At 32.9% G+C, this 20596-nt stretch overlaps 1 long non-coding RNA gene across 1 annotated transcript; it reads right to left on the bottom strand.

The window, feature by feature from the left end:
• Positions 1-10208: 10208 nt before the first annotated feature.
• Positions 10209-19720, bottom strand: LOC140700420 (uncharacterized). The gene is made up of 3 exons (XR_012078808.1): positions 19686-19720; positions 13604-13654; positions 10209-10336 (listed from the first exon to the last, which is right to left on the bottom strand). It is a non-coding gene; the product is annotated as an uncharacterized lncRNA (long non-coding RNA).
• Positions 19721-20596: the final 876 nt, after the last annotated feature.

Genomic DNA, 20596 nt, shown 5'->3' with positions numbered 1-20596 from the left:
GATGTCCAGAAAGGAAAATGAGAGAAAGTAAACCTAAGCCCTCTGTCCACATATCAGTTTCTACAAGAAAACAGGTCAGAGAACCTGTTCGATATCTATTTGTACCTAAGAAAGGTATTTATATACCTAAAAAAGGTATATAAATGACCCAGTGTATTAGCAAGTTGTTTGAAATTATCCACTAAATACATACATAGATTTGATAAAGACCATACATACCTACTTTCATTTCCAATATTCACATGTTCGGCACTTACGGGACTACAGATTCTAGGAGACTATACTACAGTATTTTAGTCATAATTTGTTAGATACATGAATCATTTGAAAAAAATCAGAAGTATTTCTTTCCATGTGTGTCATTCAGTTTAAACTAGATGGTGCTATAGGACTAGACGGCCCCAAATCAGTCTATGGCTTAATTCACATCCACTCCCATATTCACATGTAGTGTTGCTAGTGTGTGCGTCTGTACACTCAATCAGCAGTCACTGCACCACTGTAGGTCTCGGTGTCGGTGTCCTTTCAGAGCAGCTGTACTTCGTGTATTGCCCAGCCACCCAGGCTGCTTTACCCTTACGCTTCTTCATCTCAGCATGAGGGCTTCTTTGCCACCAGAGCAGGAGATGACAAAGGTATTTCTATCTGTTCGTCTCGAATATCTCTCTATCTATCTAAGCGATCTGTCTTTCAGGTATGTATATGTGTGTATATTTATGGGTAATCATAACTTTAAAGATAAGAGAAGGAATATTGGAAAAGACAATTTGCCTTATTAAATATTACTGACCATAATTTTCTTTACTGTCTTGAAACTCTTTAAAGGAGTTCTGTTCATCATTGTTGACACAACATGTCTAATGCATTCCATCCATTTAATGCATTTGATATGATTTAAACATTTTTTGTAGTTTATCTGTTAATGTGAAATCTCAACAAATAACCTATAGCTAGAATTTTATCATTCATTAGGCACCATAAAAACTGTCCATATTAAACTAAAGTTATTAACATGCTATCTCTGAACTACCTATCAGTGAAATACCTAAAATATGAAAGCACTAAAGGTCTTTTTAGACTCCAGAGCACAACATTCACATTGCTCTATGACGTGCTTTTTGGACAACAGAAATTTCATCTGTTATAGAGGCTGTTTTATCTTTAAATCACTTTTAGCAGCATTTATTGACCATTGACTATGAGCATGAAGTAAAATAAATATTTTAGTAACTAGGTAGAATTGGATTCTATGATATTAGACTCTGGAGATACGTGATGGATTGGTTAATAACATCAGGATTTTAAAAATCATTGTATTCTAAAGAGTGTGTCTGTTTCTCATTCAGTTATTTCCCAGTAGCTTGTACTGTGCCTCAGAACTCATTAATAAGTTGCAAGTTGTCAAACATCATTTGAAAGTATAGAGATATACAATCAGATTATTAGGAATATATTATTCTTTAAAGAAAATGCCAGGAAAAATAATTGAGTGGAACTGCTTTTGAGATACTTATAAAATGATATGAGCCCACTGACCATGGTTAACTAAATAATAAACCACTGGATTTTTGCTACTGAGAATATGTACTCTTCCTTTTTCAAGAGCAGTTTTGTTTTTCCTCCTGTTTTATAGAGTATTTAAGGAAACAATGAGTTTATGTGTTTGTTTTACCTCTAAAGATCCTCCTCATGTATTTAATTAAACTATGTTTTAATTAAAAAATATTATAGTAAATATATATAACATAAAATTTGCCATTTTAATATGTACAATTCTGTGGTGTTAATTACATTTATAAAGTCATGCAGCCATCATTTTTATTTAAAACTTTTTATCACCTCAAACAGAAGCCCTGTTACCATTGGGCAATAAATCCCCATACCCTTCACCCCAGCCCATAACGATCTTGAATCAACTGCTTTTCTCTATGAATTTGCCTATTCTAAGCATATATAGAAACATTATCATATATTATTTCACTTAGCATTTCCACGGGTTATCTCTTTTGCAGGAAGAATCAGAACTATATTCTTTTCTGAAACTGAATATTATGCCGTTGTGTGGAATGCATTTCATTTATTCATTCATCTGTGGATGGACACATAGTTTTTGTTCCCACCTTTTGGCTACAGTAACCATTGTAATGGAAATATCTGTCTGAATCCCTCTTTTTATTTCTTTTGGGTATGTACAGTTAACCCTTGAACAACCTGGGTTCAAACTCTGCCAAGTCCATTTACATGCTGATTTCTTCCAATAAATACTTACTATAGTATTTTGCAATCTGCGAGTGGTTGAATTCACAGGTATGGAACTGTGGTTTCAAAAGACTATAAAGTTATATCCGGATTTCTGACTGTGTGAGGGGTCAATATCCCTAAACTCTGAGTTGTTCGAGGGTCAACTGTACTTAGAAATTGAATTGTTGGTCATATGGTAATTCTATGTTTAACTAACCATCAAACGGTTTTCTAGAGGGGATGCAGAATTTTACATCTCATTAGTAATGCGTGAGGATTCCAAGTTTCCCACATTTTTGTCAACACTTTTTTTTTTCTATTTTAAAATATCTATTATTTGTTATAGCCATCCTAATGAGTATGAAGTGTTATCTGATTGTGATTTTGATTTGCATTACCTAATGATTAATGATGTTATGCATCTTTTCATGTGCTTATTAGCTATTTGTGTATCTTTGGAGAAATATCTGTTCAAGTCCTTTGCCTACTTTTTTTTTAATTTAGTTTTTTTTTGTTGTTACTGTTGAGTTGTAGGAGTTCTTTGTATATTTGGTATATCAAACCTTTGTCAAGTATATGTTTTGCACATATTTTCTTCAATTCTATAGGTTCACTTTTCACTCTCCTAATAATTTTCTTTGATTCACAAGTTTTGAATGTTTAAAATTTCCAAAGTCAATGATCTTACCCCTATGTCTTCTTCTACAAGTTTGTTATTGTAGCTCCTATGACAAAGTCTTTAATCTCTTTTGTGTTAATTGATGTGAATGGTGTGAATTAGAGGTTTGGCTTCATTCTTTTGCCTGTGAGAGTCCAGTTGTCCCGTCACCGTTTGTTACGGAGACTGTTCTTGAATAGGTTTGGCACTCCTGTAGACCATCAGTTGGCTGTACACGTCTGAGTTTATTTCTGGATCTTAACTGAATTCCACTGGTCAGCATATCTGTCTTTATGTCAGTACTACACTGTTTTGATAACTTTACTTTTGTAGTTAGTTTGCAAAACTAGTGTGTGACTCCTCCAAATTTGCTCTGATTTTTCAAGATTGTTTTGACTACTTGAGGTCCTTTGAAATTCCTTATGAATTTGAGAACTGGTCTTTCTATTTCTGGAACACTTTTTAAACATTCATATTCTAAAATATAATAATTACTGATAAACCTTCCAGATAAGCAAAGATGAGTCAACGTTTCCCATTTTAAAGAAGGATCAACACTCAGGTATTAGCATTTAGGTCCCTGTCTATGGCAGTGTTTTTTTCTTTCTTATGATTATCTTATGGTCTTCAGATCATCTTGTTCACTCTCTCCAAACTCCTCTTCATCCAGTGCTCCTTGCAGATTCTGAAGTGGTTAGGCATATATAGAGTACAATAGATGGCATGGTGCTCTGTCATATCATTTTCTTTGCAACTGAGGTTTGTCTTTTCCTTCCATTTTACCCTTTTCCTGCTATTGTATTTTTTTAATGTCAGAGGAAGTGAAGTTACAATGAAGATTTAGAGATTGGTATATATGCAGATGTTCATGACCAATAATCAGTAATAACCTTTTACACTGATTGATGTTAAATGTGCCTGGTATATTGTGTAATTAAAAAAAAAAAACCTACCTAATGAGTGAAAACTTAAAGACTAAAAGCAATAAATCAGATGATTATATAAAATCAGGGAGAAAAAGTGATAGATAGGAATTAAACATTGACTGTCTTATTACATCATAGATGCTGAGTTATTAAATAAATGTTGGTCTATTTTAATAAGCTAATACTTTATTTTAATATATTTTGTATTTATTATACATTGTATACTGTAATTATTAACTTTAGTAAGTTGAAATAAAATGGATTCTTAAATTTGCTTAAAAATTTATTTCATTACTTAATTCTCCACAACAAAGAGAAATATTAGCACTATCTCTCAGAAACCATTATCAAATACAAGTCTTAGAGAAGATTTAGCTGAAGTTCCTAGTTCAGTGAGAGTATATGTTCTTGCCTTCAGAGTCCTTGAGCTTTTCTATTATTGGTAGAGGTTATCATGGCATTTTACCATGCACTGCTTTAATAAACTGTAAAATTCAGAAAATCAGAAATCAGGACAATATACCTTAGGATCCTAGCTGCAACTTTCAGTTAATACATTGTCCCTCACCTCAAAGGTTAAAACTAGTATCATACAATAATTGTTTAAAATAATACTGCAAAACTACTATATTTAATAATTATTTTTGTCTATTATTGTAACAATATAAAAGTTAAAATAAAATGAGGAAACATTTCCCTCTTCTTAGCCAAATCTGCACTTTTCATGAACAGGGGCATCCAGAATTCTACCTAATCAAAGGCAGGAGGAAAAGAGTAAATTTAAAAAAGAGAGAGACAGACATGTTCATAGACAAAGACAATACTTTTAAACTTAATTGTAGTGAAATATATTCAGTAACAGTTTAATCTGACAGTATCTCCTCCTCACAGTAATATATTAAGTAAGTGGTTCTTTGACCACAGCCTTGCAATTTCTGACCTTCAGAGGGATTGCACAGAGATAAGCACATCTACTGGATACATAGGTTACCCCATCTTGCTTTCTGAGGTGATGATAGTCTTTTTTTCTTTTTTTACATCTGTAGTGATTAAATTTTTCTGTGAAGCATGAAATATAATTACAGTGAGATTAGAGAGCATTACCTACATGTGTTATATTTGCCCATGAAATTTTCTACTGAAAAATACCTACAGTGTTTAATACTTTTTTAATTCATTCTATTGAACTGGAAAGAGCTATGGTTTATAGTTTAGATGGAATGATAAAAATCTAATTTTTTAAAAATCTCACTTTGTTCCTCCTTAGTTTCAATTTTTTACTAAAGAAAATTAACTGTTAGATGCTATGTTTGTTTCAATTTGTTTTTGTTAAAATCTGGTTTAAAATCCCTCACTGAAGCTTTGCTAAAATGTCATCTGTCCTAATGAATATGTATAAAATAAAGTATGGGATAAATCTGAGAAAATTTTTCTTCAAAGTACTCGGTTTTTGGTTTTTTGGTTTTTTTTTGGAATTGAATGCTCTTTTGCACTTGGCTATATTATCAAAGACACAATGTGCATAGTATCAAGCTTTATTTTGATGGATAAATCTGGGGAGTGAATGATTGTTGTGGAGAACAAACGCAATGGAAACTTTTAGGTAACAGAGGAATTTAGTTAGTTGTCAGCTGTCCTTATACTCTTTACAGTGGAATATTTTACTGTATGTATTAGAAACCTAATGACAGCATACTGTTACATGAACTCAATTACTTCAGCATCCACATGAAAAAGACTGGGAAAAAATTATCTTCATTCTCACTGCCTCTGCCTCAATTGCAAGCCTTTATCACTTACCAATGGGCGGTGGCAATCACTTGCTAAACATTCCCTTTCTCCAGGTTATCTCCATCCTAACTGTTCTCTGCACTACTCTAGTGAGGTAAAATATATTCTTGCTCAAATGACATTTCTCATTAAAAAATTTATTCTTGGAGTCCTCTTTACCATGCCAGACAGTCAGAGAGAAGGCACCTTTCATATGCAAGTGAAAACTGGAGGTAGTTAGGATTAACTAGAAAGGAAGCACCTAAGGGACTCTGAAGACTAGAGTCATCAAACCAAGAGAAAGTCTGGGCTGCTCAAATCAAAATAACGAATATAAGTAGTATCTACATGGTGAACCCTCCCTTCCCCATTGAAATCTGAGATCTATATTTACATCTGTTAAGTTGCAAATCCAATTATCCTTTCTAGAGAATTTTAGGGGCACAGGAATGTAGCATTTCTGAGAGTTGTGGTTTCCCCCTAAATTCATGGAGTAAACAAGCCACTATATTGCGATTCAGCAGTTTACAAGTTTTCTCCTTCTTATAATTACAGGTTGCAATTAGCTTTTTGTGTGTTCTACACTTAGATATGAGCAAATAGCATAGGTTCACTTGATATTTTAAAACACATTTCCAACATGAAAAACTGAGACCAAAGAAATAACGTATAAATTATAGAAAACACTTATAATTCCAGAAAAAGAAAATTTGGAATCCTTTTTAGAATCCTCAGAGTGTTAAGTAAGTTATTATATTAATGATAATACCAGAATGCTATTTAAAACAGACATTTTGAGGGCAAAAACATGATCTTTAGTAAAAATTATTGTCTATGCTTCCTCTTGAATAATAGGACTCAATTTATATTGCCACTGCAATTAAAGAATAATTTTTCCTATATATGCATTGTAGCAGTTGTTGTAGGTCTATTCTCTTTTATTCCCAAGTTGGGATAAATATTTCACAGAATTGGCCTTTGATTTTTTTCTAGGTTTATTGAGATGTGTTAATGGCATGTGTTAAATGACATGTAACATTGTACAAGTTTCAGGTATACAATGTGTTGATTGATATACTGTATTGCAAAATAATCACCATCATAGCTTTAGCTAACACCTCTGCCATGTCCCATGATTATCATTTTTTTGTGTGTCGTGAGAACATTTAATATTTACTTTCCTGGCGACTTTCAAGTATATAACAGTATTATTAACTATAATCACCATCTTGTACATTAGATCCCCAAAACATTTGTTTTATAATTGGTAGTTCATACACTTTGATCAACATCAGTCCATTTCCCCCATCCCCTAACTCCTGATAAGTTCAGACCTACTCCCTGCTTCTATGAGTTTGGCTTTATTAGATTCTGCATATGAGGGATGTCATACAATATTTGTCTTTCTCTGTCTGACTTAACTTCACATAGCATAATACCCTCAAGCTCCATCTATGGTGTCACAAATGGTAAATTTCCTTTTTTCTCATGGTTGTAGAATATTTCATTGTATACATTTACCACATATTTTTTATCTATATATTCATTGATGGACACATGTTGTTTTTATATCTTTGCTATTGTGAATGATGCTGCAGTGAACATGGGGGTAACCCATATCTCTTTGAGATTCTGTTTTGATTCCATTTGGGTATAAACCCAGAGGTGGGGTTGATGAATCGTATGATAGTTCTATTTTTAATTTTTTGAGGAACCTCCGTACCATTTTGCATACTGGCTGTACCAATTTACACCCTGCCTATAGTGCACAAGGGCTCCTTTTTCTCCATATCCTTGCCAACACCTGCTATCTCGTTTCTGTATAATGACACGCATTTTAAGAGGTGTGAGATGATATCTCCTTGTGGTTTTGGTTTCCATTTCCCTGATAATTGCTGACTTGAACACCTCTCCATGTATCTGTTGACCATTTGTATGTCTTCTTTAGAAAGATGTCTATTAAGTTCCATTACCCATTTTTAATTGGATTTTTTTCTGCTATTGAGTCATGAGTTCTTTATAATTTTTAGATATGAACCCTTATCAGATATATGGTCTATAAATATTTTCTGGTCTCCCTTCAGTTGCCTCTTTATTCTGTTGATTGTTTACTTTGTTATGAAAAAGGTTTTTTAGTCTGATGTTATTCTACTTACACATAAGATAGGGGTCGAATTTCATTTTTCTACAAAATTAGACTTCTGAGTTCTCGTGATGGTGTGACCCAGTTTGCCTGTTTATGCTTGATGCCTTAGCATGATGGACTTGAGTGTCAATTTTCACTTCAAAATATCACAGTTTGTATGGATAAATTAGAGTCCACCTACTTGAAATTGTCAGTCATTGGAAACACATCAATGGGAGCTGTAGATTTCACTGTATTTTACAATTCAGAAATTAATCAGAGGGCTTGGTCTCTTGGTGTCCAAGGTAGATCTTTTCCTTACTTCCCAAAACATTATGGGACATGTTATTTCATGTAAAATGAATGTGTGTGTTTATATGGATGCTGGAAGATTTTAGTTCAACCACATAACATGGTAACAAGAATGGCCCCAAATAGGAAGGATGTATTACATTTTTATAGGACCTTGTAAGGTTTCTGAGAATATTCATGTCCATTGAATTCCTATGCAGGCTACTGTTAGTGCTAAGCCAAATAAAGATAAACTAGCATTACTTCGTTATATTCTTATCTTTTCTTTGACAATTCAAGGGAAGTCATAGCTTCCTGATGTGGGATAATTAATAGTGAAATATCTTGTATCAAGCAGCCAAATACACCTTTATTTTGTTCTATATGACAACAACATGGGAAAAGTGAGGATTGAAATTCTTTATTATAAATATCACATTGAAAGTACTAACAACATCAACAAAAATAATTCTACTCAATTTTATTTCACATTTGTTTTAAAATTATTCTATGAAATTCCATAATACTTGGGTTGTTTTGGTGTACTGATTCCAAATAAATGTACTAGTTGATTTTTCCTTATACTAAATGAGTATTTTGATATATTTTAATGCAACCTATAAAATATTTTCCTCCTATTCAAGATAGGAATGGTAAGGAAAGAACAAAGAGTCAAATTCCTAGTTTTGAGCTCTTAAGTAGACTTACCAAATATTTAGCAAAAGCAATAGCCTGAAAGCCAAAGCACTTGCTAAGTCCAGGCGCCTGAGTGAATTAGAAGACCTCTCTGGAGTTATCAGAATGCGGCTTTGCATGTAAAGGCTAGAGGGCTCACGGCACGCCAAGTTTACTACATGCCGTAGATGAGAAAGAAGTGTGCAAGAATCTAAGAAATTAAGAGTTCCTAGGTTTCCTCTGTAAGGTGAGAATACTAAATTGGATCAGTTAGGAAAAGTGAGAGTCTTCAGGGATATGTGGATGTTGATAAAATATTGAGAAGGGGCCCGACACAGCTTGTTTGACCCAAGTTTGGATGAGGGTAAGTTTCCTAGTTGCCTAGGTATGCAATGAAGCTTGGATGGTTTTGACCTTTGCAGAGAAGCTCTGGGTCCCCCTTGGTACCTGAAGTTAGTGCTAAAGGAAGCATCTATATAATAGATAAGAAAGAATATTTAGAGGCCAGTACTCCTATGAGGGCTCCCAATCATCTGTGAGCACAGTCATCCAGAATACCAGCCCTATCAACTGGGATTCAGAATTGGTTGAGAGGAGTACAGCTGAGCTAGCCTGGCCTGGGGGAGGAAGGACACATAGCATATGGACCTAACACCTGAGAGGCGAGCAGGGTCACCAACATTACTTGATTAAAAAGCAACAGAGACCATTGGGAAGGAGAAGCTGTACCTCTTGGTAGGAGAAACTATACTTTTTAAAAAGCCTGGGAAAATATGTAATAGCATGTATAGGGCAACATGGGAGAAGGGCAGGCATGTCTTCCAGGAAATTAGATTATTCCAAATGAAATTGCTCATCCATCCCACCCTATCAAAAAGTTAAGTGCTAATTAAACTTGAAGTGACTGAATTTCTCCTACAGGGTAAACTGTTTTTTCTGCCATCAGTGATGCATTTAGTTGTATCAGGAGGGAGGATTGTTAAATGTATGCAGGTTTGTCCAAACCATGCTTGATCTACATACTTTTATTCATGTATAACAGTGGAGAAAGGATGATTGGACTCCTTTTAAAAGTTTTGAAGATTTCTTTACTTTGTCAACAAATGCATTGAATTTGTTGGTACTTAATGTACATTGTGTTGGGATCTGTGTATTTCATTGTTTTAGTCTATTTTGGAACCCTGTAGATACAGATGTTAACTTGTGGAGAGTGAATGGTGATGTATTTTTTCTCGTTGAGTAATGTGATTGGTTCCTGCCATACTGAATTGTCTTTTAAACTAGCTTTAACATTTTATTGGAGACCCTCATTAGTTAATTAGATAACAATATTTCAAAAATGTATTAATTTCATATTTTTATGAGGGGTATGATTTTACCCCTTCTTTTCTTTATAATTTAAAGTATTAGAACATTATCAGGAAAAATAAATGACACTTCTTCCTAGGAACTAGTATGACCCAGTATCAAGTTAATTGATACTCATGTGTTTATTTATTATGGAAAGAGTACAGAGATTGATATCACCACTCCAACTTTTAAATACAAGGCATGAGTCTGCTTGGAATTCAGTCCACACAAGGTGTCATTTTGATCTGTTGTGCCACTTAAACCTTTTCTTTTGGTCCAGGTCTTTCATTTTCAGTATAGCTGTAGATACAGGTATTAAAAATGGAAAGTTTAATTATTTACATATGATGCTTGTGACAATATAGATTGATAAATTCTGCTCTTACTTACAGAAAATGAGTTGAAATGAGTAAAAAAGAACTGAAATGGTTTTGACAAGATTTATTTTTCGATCATTAGGATTATGAACGTTTTCATCAATAATTTGAGAACCTTAAAATTTATTTAAATAATAAAGTCAAATTTTAATCACTGGATTTGGATATGCATGCATGTATACACATATGCATTATTTATACGTATATGTATATATTATATGTGTATACATAGATGATACACACAAATATACATGCATGTATATACACTTATGTATGTTATATTATATATGTATATAATAGCATCAGAACAAAACAGAAATTTAATGAGCTTTGAAAATACGAATCAACTCAATTGTTAAAACTGAATGCACACACAGGAAGGAGTAGGTATAGAACTTTGAAGAGTTACTCAACTTTGGTGTTTATGTCATACATAATGGTATAAAAGGGGCTAATTCTTTACTGTTTAGACATAAACTCCTTCTAATATCTTGAAATTATTTTCATTCTTTTCTCTGATTTCATTTATACTTTCTCATTCCCATTTTTCCAATGGAATTATATTCTTCTAAGTTCAGAAATCACCATTCTTCAGTTAAGTTTCCCCTGGGTACAGACAGATCTGTGTACAAGTAGCAGCAAAAGAACGCACACCTTACCAGATGGCTGCCGGACTCAGATATCCAATGAGGACTTTGCAAGGAAAGAAATCTGAATTCAATGATCTAAGAATAGCACTAAGTACAGCCTTCAGCTTATCTGCCTATAAATTTTCAGCAGATTTAATTCTTAATATTTACTTTGTTTAATTTAGCCTGTCCCTGAGGCAGTCAGTGAGAGTGAAGGACAACTGCTGATTCATTGAGAACCATGCAGGCGTTTCCTGTAGGCAGAGTTGGCACTTGGTTTGTTGAATGGCCCCTCTTTGGCTTTAGTGAATTTTGAATGTTCTGTGTCATTGAAAGGGTCTCATTACATACAGCAGCATGCTACAAAGGGAGGACACAACGGCTTTTGGCACAAGGCATAATTCTGTCCACATGCCGACTCTGCTACTCAGGCTTTCTGTAATGATGAGCAAGGGAATGAACTTCAGTGTCTTAGTCGGCAAAGTGAATGAGGTAGCATGTCCTACGGCACAGGAGTTTTGTGACATTAAATAAGATAAGCATGCAAAGTCCAAAGACATAGCAGGCATTTTAAACTGGTAATATCTCTATTCTCTAAAGTTACTCAGAATGCCTAATATGCTAGACTCTGCTATGCCACTATTATCATAGGAATTTTGTTTCCAGTAACCACAGAGATATACCTAGAAAAATAGACGATGGCTTTTAATGAGACACTTTTTCGTCCAATTTGCTTTGACCAATGGACAATAATAAAACAGGATACAGAAAGAGACTTTTAAAGAGCTTGCACATTGGAACTTGGCCTGTCTCGCTACTCTGTGAATCTGTCTCGCTACTTGCACATTGGAACTGAACCTGTCTCGCTACTCTGTGAACTAGCCTGGGCTAGCATGTTGAATGCTGAGAAAGAGGTGACCCAATAATTTACATCTTCCATGCTGGCATCCAGACAGCAGCCAGACAAATGAGTGTGGTTTCCTGGGACCAGACAGCAACCTGTCCACTGACTGTAGGAACATGAGTAACACCAGCTGAGTCTGGCTCAGATTAGAAGAACCACACAGCTGAGTCCAGACCAGTGCCAACCTGCAGAATTATGAGATAAATAAATAGTTGATATTTTAGCCATTATATTTTGTGGTTTTTTGCACAGGAACAGATAACTGATGTTATCTCTTAGAATATTTTAATAAATATACTAATTGAAGACAAAAATATGGAGGGAAAAAGAGAAAGGAAAAGAAGCAATGAAGGAGAGAAGAAAGAGAGGGAAGGAGAAAAGAGGAATTAGGAAGAAGGCAGGATTTCTGTCCTGGATCTTGACATTTTCCCAAGGATTAGCAGAAGAACACTTATTTGCCATCATTTTATCATCACTCAATAAATTAGCATTCCAATGTAGAAATGCCAGATATATTAATTTGAGGGGGTGGAGATGATAGCTGGGGGAGAAAAAAACTCCCCAAGAGCACCTTGGAAAGGCTTTTGTCTTAAATACACCAAGAACATGATTTAACATTTAAGAGTATTTTATTATCATTAATTAGCATAGGTAACTTACTCCATCCATCTAAGAACTCATTGGCAAAACTTAACGTCATGGTAATAATGAAAAGAGCAGTATGCCAATTGGTATATTATTAATCTTGAAGAGAGCAGGGAGATTTGAATAGGAAAGAGGAACTGTACTGGCACTCGTGTGTACATATTCCTGAATTAGTATTAGATATATTGCAACTTTTTCCAGGGCAACATGGCATTATAGAAGAATAAATAGGAGATTTGTATAACTCCACACTGTATTTTGTAAACAACTGTTTATTCTTTCTTCACACCAACAAAATTACATTTTCTGGCTTTAAGTTATAAACTCAAAGTAGATGTAACGTGTCTTGGTAAACTAAAAGAAAAACTGAGAATGACACCTGGTTTGTAGTCAGAATTTAAAAATTGCAAAGCACAGAAACTATTAATTTTTAACAGTGGCTTTTCTCTTGGGATAATGGGTCATTGTAAATGGAATATCAGTCATATTTTTGCACTTCTCTGTTGCTACTTACGGTCCTAGCCTCAATCTGAAAAAAAAGTTTTTCAAAATTCTATAAAATGTCAACATATACCAGCTATATGTAAAAAGTAACTTTTCAACAGATGTGTTAGAATTTATACTGTCGAATTAGTATCTACTTTTGAATGAGAAGGCTGTCAATGAGTATCTACTTACATGAGAAGACTATATAATTATGTTAGTAATGTTGCTGTTCTTTATAATAGGTGCTATTTAGAATTGTCTCTAGAGCTCCAGGTTCAGGTTCTGTAATCTTACCTGCTTGCTAGAGAAACAAAGCTTCTATGCTGCATACGCCCATGTCAGTGAACATGTGCTGTCCACACTGTTGGGGCTGATGTTCAAAAACACTGCAGGGATGGCAACCATACAGTAAACAGGCCCGTTGGGCAGTAGGAATATGTGGCTTGCCTCGGGGACAGGCTCTCTGAGATGCTTTCAACAGAAGTAGAAAGTGCTACTAACACTGCATACCCATGATCCCACTCACCTGTGTCCATTCGCCCCAATCGAAAGCACTGACAGTGGTGATGGTTTCTCTCTGACAACAAGCCATCGATTAGGTTCTGCACAGTTCCTACTTGGATCCTTTATATTTTGAATTCATATTCACCTTCTAGCTTTCCCTCTATGTGCCACATTCACACACATAAAAGACAAATTTACTCCTAGTGAAATATAAATAATATAATGATTTGATGATATGACCATTCACATGTTCATATCTAATCTCTAAAAAAAAGCACCATAGATCAGAAACCAAAATAATCCTTAAAATACATAATAATGGAAAGAGCAATCTATTAATCATGGAATGTAAAGCCATATATTTTGAAATTTGTAAAAATTAGCATCTATAAAAGTTATAAGCTGGGCAGTGTTCAAAAGAAAATTAGTGAATTGGGAGTAGATACAGTGAAATTTACCCAGAATTCAAGATAGAGTTAGGGTATTTTTTTAAATTATACGAGACTTCTATACAAATATTGTGTCATTACAAATAATTAAATGAGATGATACATCATCATGATTGACAGGAAAACCAAAAAAAAATCTTAATGATAAAGTAATAAAACAGCAGCAATAATGACAATATTATTATGTACTTGTCATATAACAGGCCTTGTTCTAAGTGCTTTATGCATATTTATTAAAAAAAACAAGTTTACATTATGTACTGTTATTATACTCATTTTAAAAATGGGAAAACTGCTGCAGAGACATGTATACACAGCTAGAAGGAGTAGAATTTGTTTATACGTTCACTAGTCCTCATGATGTTAGTAGTATACCATTCCACCTCCTTACAAATATGTCAAGGCTTCTCCAAATTAACTTATGTAATAATTTACTTATAATACAAAATGACCCTTTCCTTTGCTTTTTAAAAATTTATTTAATGAACTTGACAATTGACCTCTAAATTTCACATTAGAGAATCAAGGTAAATTTAAAAGCAAAGGCAACTTGTATAAAAGACTAAGAAAGGGTAGTGTCTTAACATTATCTTATATTGGGATTTATTTTATGTTAGGATTTGCTTTGCCTTTATCGGCACTAGTAGATTCAACCACATTTCCCAGGCCACCTTACCCGCTGGCTTCAGGATCGTGGGTGGCACCCCAGAAGAGTAAACAGTGAGAGACAGGGAGGTGTTGGATTATTTCTGCTCCTTTCTCTCTACTTCCAGGCAGCCTCTCTTGCAGAAACTGCATCTTTTTTGACATTCTAGTTACATCCAGGCCAAATCTTTCCTGCCGTCTTACCCACAGGACCTCGCAAACACCGACTCTTTCATGGCTCCTTCCAGTCCTGGGGGCTGCAGTGCCTTCCTGCTGTTGCTAAACATTGGGTAGCCTCGCCATCCCCTTCTGCCCTTTCAGTTGTGCCACCTTTACAAATAATTCCCATATTAAATTCACTGTGCTGGACTCTTTGGCAGAGCTTTTGTTGTCTTGATCAAACCCCGGATCATACAGCAATATTAATGAAAACATTATGATACTGGCCTAGATATATACAAATTGACAGAAAAACCCCACATCTACGTGAATATTTGTGACATAGTTGGCTTTTTTAATCAGTCAGGAAAACCTTGACTGTATAATAATTTCCTTTGGAAGCAATTAATTCATCACATGCAGAAGGGAAAGTATGAAATTAGTTTGACCTAACACTACACATAAATATTTTCTAATACATTAAAGACAGAATAATAAAATAAAAATTTAACATTGTTAAAAATATAGAGAGAAATATGTTTGTTAAGTAAAAAAAAATAAGATTTTCTCCAATAGGACACTCAATTCAAAAAATTTAAAAATGGGATTGATAAAATTGCTAATATTAACAGTTCATTATGACAAACGTACACAAATTTAAAAAATAAAATGAAAAAGTATTTGAAAGATTTTGATATCAATTATATATAAAGAATATCTAAAATGTATTAACAAAAGACAGTTCATTAGAAAAAAAGCAGAAAATTGTGTGCAGTCAGTTCACAAAAAAAGTGATTTGGATGGCCAATAAATATGTGAAATATGTTTCTTCTGCCAGTAATCTAGAATATACAAATTAAAAGGAAAATGAGATAATTTTTCAAATTTAACAAAATTATACAAAATGTTTTTAAACATTTCCTACTGGCAAAATAGGAAGAAATGCAAAATAGGACACTTGTATTTTTGCTGATGAGATGCAAATTGTTAGAACACTTTGGAATGGGCTTCAGAAATAATTAACAAAACTAAAGACATGCATAACCTAAGACCTAGAAATTACACAGTATGCATGAAATCCAAAGAAAACTTTTACACTTAAACAAGGAAATATGCAAAAGTTCATATGACAAGGTTGTAATGGAGAATTGGAAACATTTGCTATTTATACCAGTGGAACAATGCAAATAGGTTTAAAGTGTGTATGTGTGAGTGTGTTCTGTATAGCAGTAAAAATTAATGACTAAATCTATATAAACCTGGGTTGATATTTAAAAAAAGAATTGAATAAAAAAGGCAAAGTACAAAATATATATTCACATGATAGCAATAAGGGAAATTTTAAGAAGACAATACAGTATATTTTTACACTATACATGTATAGTAAATACATAAAAACAATATTAGGAAGGTATATACATTAAATTTAGGATGCTGCTAAAAGTTGGGTTGGACAGAGAGGAAGTGGGATAATGATCAGAACAAAGGAGACTTTTTTGTATGGATCCTCATTTCTTTTTAAAATTATATGGGGAAATACAGAAGTTTTAATACTTTAACAATATCTATGCTCTTGGCATACATGATGTATAATAAAATTTAACTTAAAAGTTATTAAGTATACCTTATACATAACCTGTGTTATAGAAACAAAATTAGAAAAATTAAATTCAAAATTTATTTGGATTTTTAATAAATTTCTGAGTAACATGATCATGAATAAGTATTAACTTCTTTATGTTTCCTCTACTTTATAATGTTAAAATAGTATTATATCGTTTTTAACAATAAACAATGATTTATTTTACAAACACTATATAAGTTAATTATCTCAAATGGCATTAATGAATATTTGACACTACTTTTACACTAAATAATATTAACATTGTTTGCTTTCTATATATTTTAATACAGTTTCAAATTAGTAAACTATATCTATATTTTACACATAAATTGTTTAATGGATTGGTATAAACTACTCTTGATTTTTTTGTACAAATTAATAGATTTACTTACAGAATAAGTTCTTTGCAAAAATGGTGGATAGCAACGTTCAAATACAGTGGCACATTCAAGTTGAATCATTAATCTGTCTTGCTTTCAATACAATATTTTCTTCTAATTATACATATATTTTACATGATGACACTTTGATAGCGATATTAAAATTTAATGCTTGGTAGATTTTGGCAAATTAGATACTTTTAGCTATTGGGCAGTTATGAATAGAGTTACAAAACTCCTTTACAGATAAAAATGGCATGTTTGTAGGAATAATAAAGTAAATGTGTTTTTGTTATGCTGGGGACTATGACAAAAATATGTGCCAGTCTAAATGATTTGGTATCTCTTTTCCTTCTAGGTTTTAATAAATTATCAAAACAGACTATACTTTGTAGCATTTTCTGAAAATAAATCTATTTCTAACATATTTCTGAATTAATTTGAATAGATTTTGTGCAGAGGAAGTAATTTTACACTGAAATGAGTTGCATTGAATAACAACACCACATACAGATGCCCTCTCTAATTATAATATTTTTCTCTAGAATCTTAATTCAACAAACTCTCCTATTAAAGCAATTGCCCAAGTAACACTTTTATCTTTTTTGTTTGTTTCTATTAATGTTAAAGAGAAACTTTCATTGGTCTTTACTTTCATCGTTTGAAGTTAATCATTTCAAAAATTATCATCCAAATGTTTATTTTTGGCCTGGTAAACTGAAACTGAAATATTTACTTTGAATCTATCTTACCACTGTTTATTCTGGTTTCCAGTTCTTATATCTGATGAGCAGACAAGTAACACAAAGCAAAATATAACTAAGATTTGGTTTCCCGAAAAGTAACCGTAAAATGCTTCCTCTAGTCGGATACCATGCTTAGAAAGTGTGGAGTCAGAAAAGAACATACAAACTTGGTTCCTACCCTATTTTTCAGTGAGGCTGTCAGTCTAGTGGATACCACCTGTTTTTAAATACATTGTAAAAAATAATTTAAAACAAAATGTTTCATCTCTCCATAGAAATGGAGTTCAAAACCCTAACCACAAGACCATCATTTGAAATGATTAATAGAAACAATTGAAATGATAGATGGTATTTTAAAAGCAACTTATCAATTATTGTTCAAAAATAAACTGTGAAATGTTTTATTTAAGCTTTTCATCTTTACTATACCAAGATTAGTTGTTGGGTTGTTTGTTTTTTAAAGAAAGAAAAAAGATAATGAGAGTAAAAGGGGGGAAAAGGACTTCAGCAAGCTTGAGTCAAATGACTTAGCGATTTAGCTCAAATGTGCAAATTATTTTAGACTCAGAAAAAAATTACTCATCATTTGCATATTTAAATTTAGTATTCACATTCTTTTACAATAATGCTGTGATGAAAATTAATTCTCACATGTATATGGAGCATAAATAAATGTGCATATAATATGCGTCTAATGACTAAATGAAATGGTTCATATCTATAGTATATACACACATAGAGCTATATACGTACACTTGTCGATGGAGAGAGAGACAGTTATCTTTGTATCATTTTGATACGTGACTATTCTCCAAAAAGGGAAAAGAGCTAAGAATATTTTTGTAACAGTAATTTTAAGGAGGATATGTGAATGAAAGTGATATTCAGACATTCAAACTCTTGGAAAACAAACAGACGATAGACATGTGATGAGGTTAACATTTAGAATTAATATAGAGTGCAGTATAGCTTCAGTGTGAATGTTCCAGTTATCAAACCACTCTAAGCCTTTTTTCCTTGCCTGTAATCTGTAGATGATAAACTAAATTCTCTCTAGAATGTAAAATCTAGGTGATAGGTATCTGGTTATATTCAAAACAAAGGTCTGCAGCCCAGACCTAGAACACAGCCTTGCATTTACGCATTGTTGAATACACATTGTTGAATACACATTGTTGAATAAATAAAAATCAATGAATCAGTCAATCAGTGGGTGCTTTTCACAGAGAAGTTTTGAAATTGGTCTTAACCACTTTGCTTAAGCATATAATACGTACCCACTAAACAGAATTTCCATTATAATCCTTCTTATCACCAATAATAATACAGATTTTCTATGCCTATATCATAATCAACATAGGGTTTATACAATTGGAGGTCATGCCCTTTTCCTTGATAAGTTTTGTGGAATTTTCCATTTTAAATTGGTTTTAAATTATAGTCAAAGCCTAATGTAAATAGAGACTTTTATTTGATAGTGTATGTGAGGCGCAGGTAGAGTGATGACGTGAATCAATGTGGACAGAAAATGAAATAAAAGGTAAACCAAAAAAATTAGCTTCACTGTTTGAAACATTCCTTAGGATAAAATGATAAATCTATATAAAATAAGTCTGCACAGAACATTTTCTAATGGCAAGTTAAGGAGTCTAGATCTTTTATCATGTAATCAGTAGTGATTCTTAAGCTGATGGCAATATGATAAATCTGTTATTATAACAAGAATAGTCTGGTGCAGAAGTAATAAAATTTTTCAGGTTTTAAAGCAATTTGACATCTTCTGTCAAAATATTGGTATCTGGCTTGCTTTTTTACCTCAACAATATCACTGCAGAGAATTTATACTTTGGAAATCTTCTGCTCAAAATTTAAACTGTTAGATATAGTCAAAGCATTGCTTAAATTGCTGAATCATTTAAATCACCTAATAATGAGAATTATTAATCAGATTATGGTATGTCCAATCGGTAGACTGATTTGTGGTCATTATAAAGATATGAGGGAGGGTGCTTTAATGAAAAAAATGATCGTGAACATAGAGGGGAATTAGAAAATATTGGCTTTAGTGCCTCTATAATTTCTATGAAAAGTGTGTTCCTACCTTTGTGCTCTTCATAGCACAAATGTTCATAGAAGAGAGTCTGGAAATAATAATACACACATGTAAGAAATTTATCTGTACTTTTTAGATTTTCTGGTTCAAATATTCTTTGCCTTTATAAATTTTTTTAAAGAAACATTTTGAAAGGAAATATCAAGCAACAGTATACAAGGTAGAATCTGATAAACCAAAAATTGAACTGGGTGCTGGAACAAAGGGAAGGTGAGTGTGCAAGGATGTAGCTATGACAGAGTTTCGAGTTCTGTTGATCCACTGATGAGTTGCTAAGTTGAGACAAAAGTTGCTGTAGAAGTTTTGCAAATACTTCATTGTTGTTTTTATGGTTGTTCGTGTTGTTGGAGATGTTTTGGTCAGTAATTCTTTATGAAGACAGTTTAAATTTCAAGTAACACATAAATATTTGATGAAACCCTATGTGTGCAACAAAAAATATTTTGTCTATATGAATTAATACATATTTACATACTGGGTTTTTAGAATAGTTTATTTTGTTTGTATATACTCTTGGTTCAGAAAGATTTGGGGCTTAATATAGAGACACATGAGGTATAATTTAACATAAATTAAAATAACAAAGATAAGTAAATAGTGTAGGACCATATCATGTCATAGCATGAGGATACAATACAATATGATACAAGCATATATACTTGTGATGGTTAGAACGCAAGTTTTCTTTTTACTACTCCATGAATTCCATCAGTGAAAAGAATTCAGGTTAATTGCAAAGTATCTAATGCCTTAAATATCAAATTCTAGTTACCTTAGAGACTTAATATTAGACAACTTTTTACCTATAAGTAATCATAAAAATCAAATTATGTAATATAATTAACACCATCTTCAACAGTATTCCCTACAGTGGATCAAACAAGAATTTTGCAGATCTG

Source organism: Vicugna pacos, chromosome 2 (genome assembly GCF_048564905.1).
Source record: "Vicugna pacos chromosome 2, VicPac4, whole genome shotgun sequence".
Lineage (NCBI taxonomy): Eukaryota > Metazoa > Chordata > Mammalia > Artiodactyla > Camelidae > Vicugna > Vicugna pacos.
This window is presented reverse-complemented; position numbering and strand designations above follow the sequence as displayed.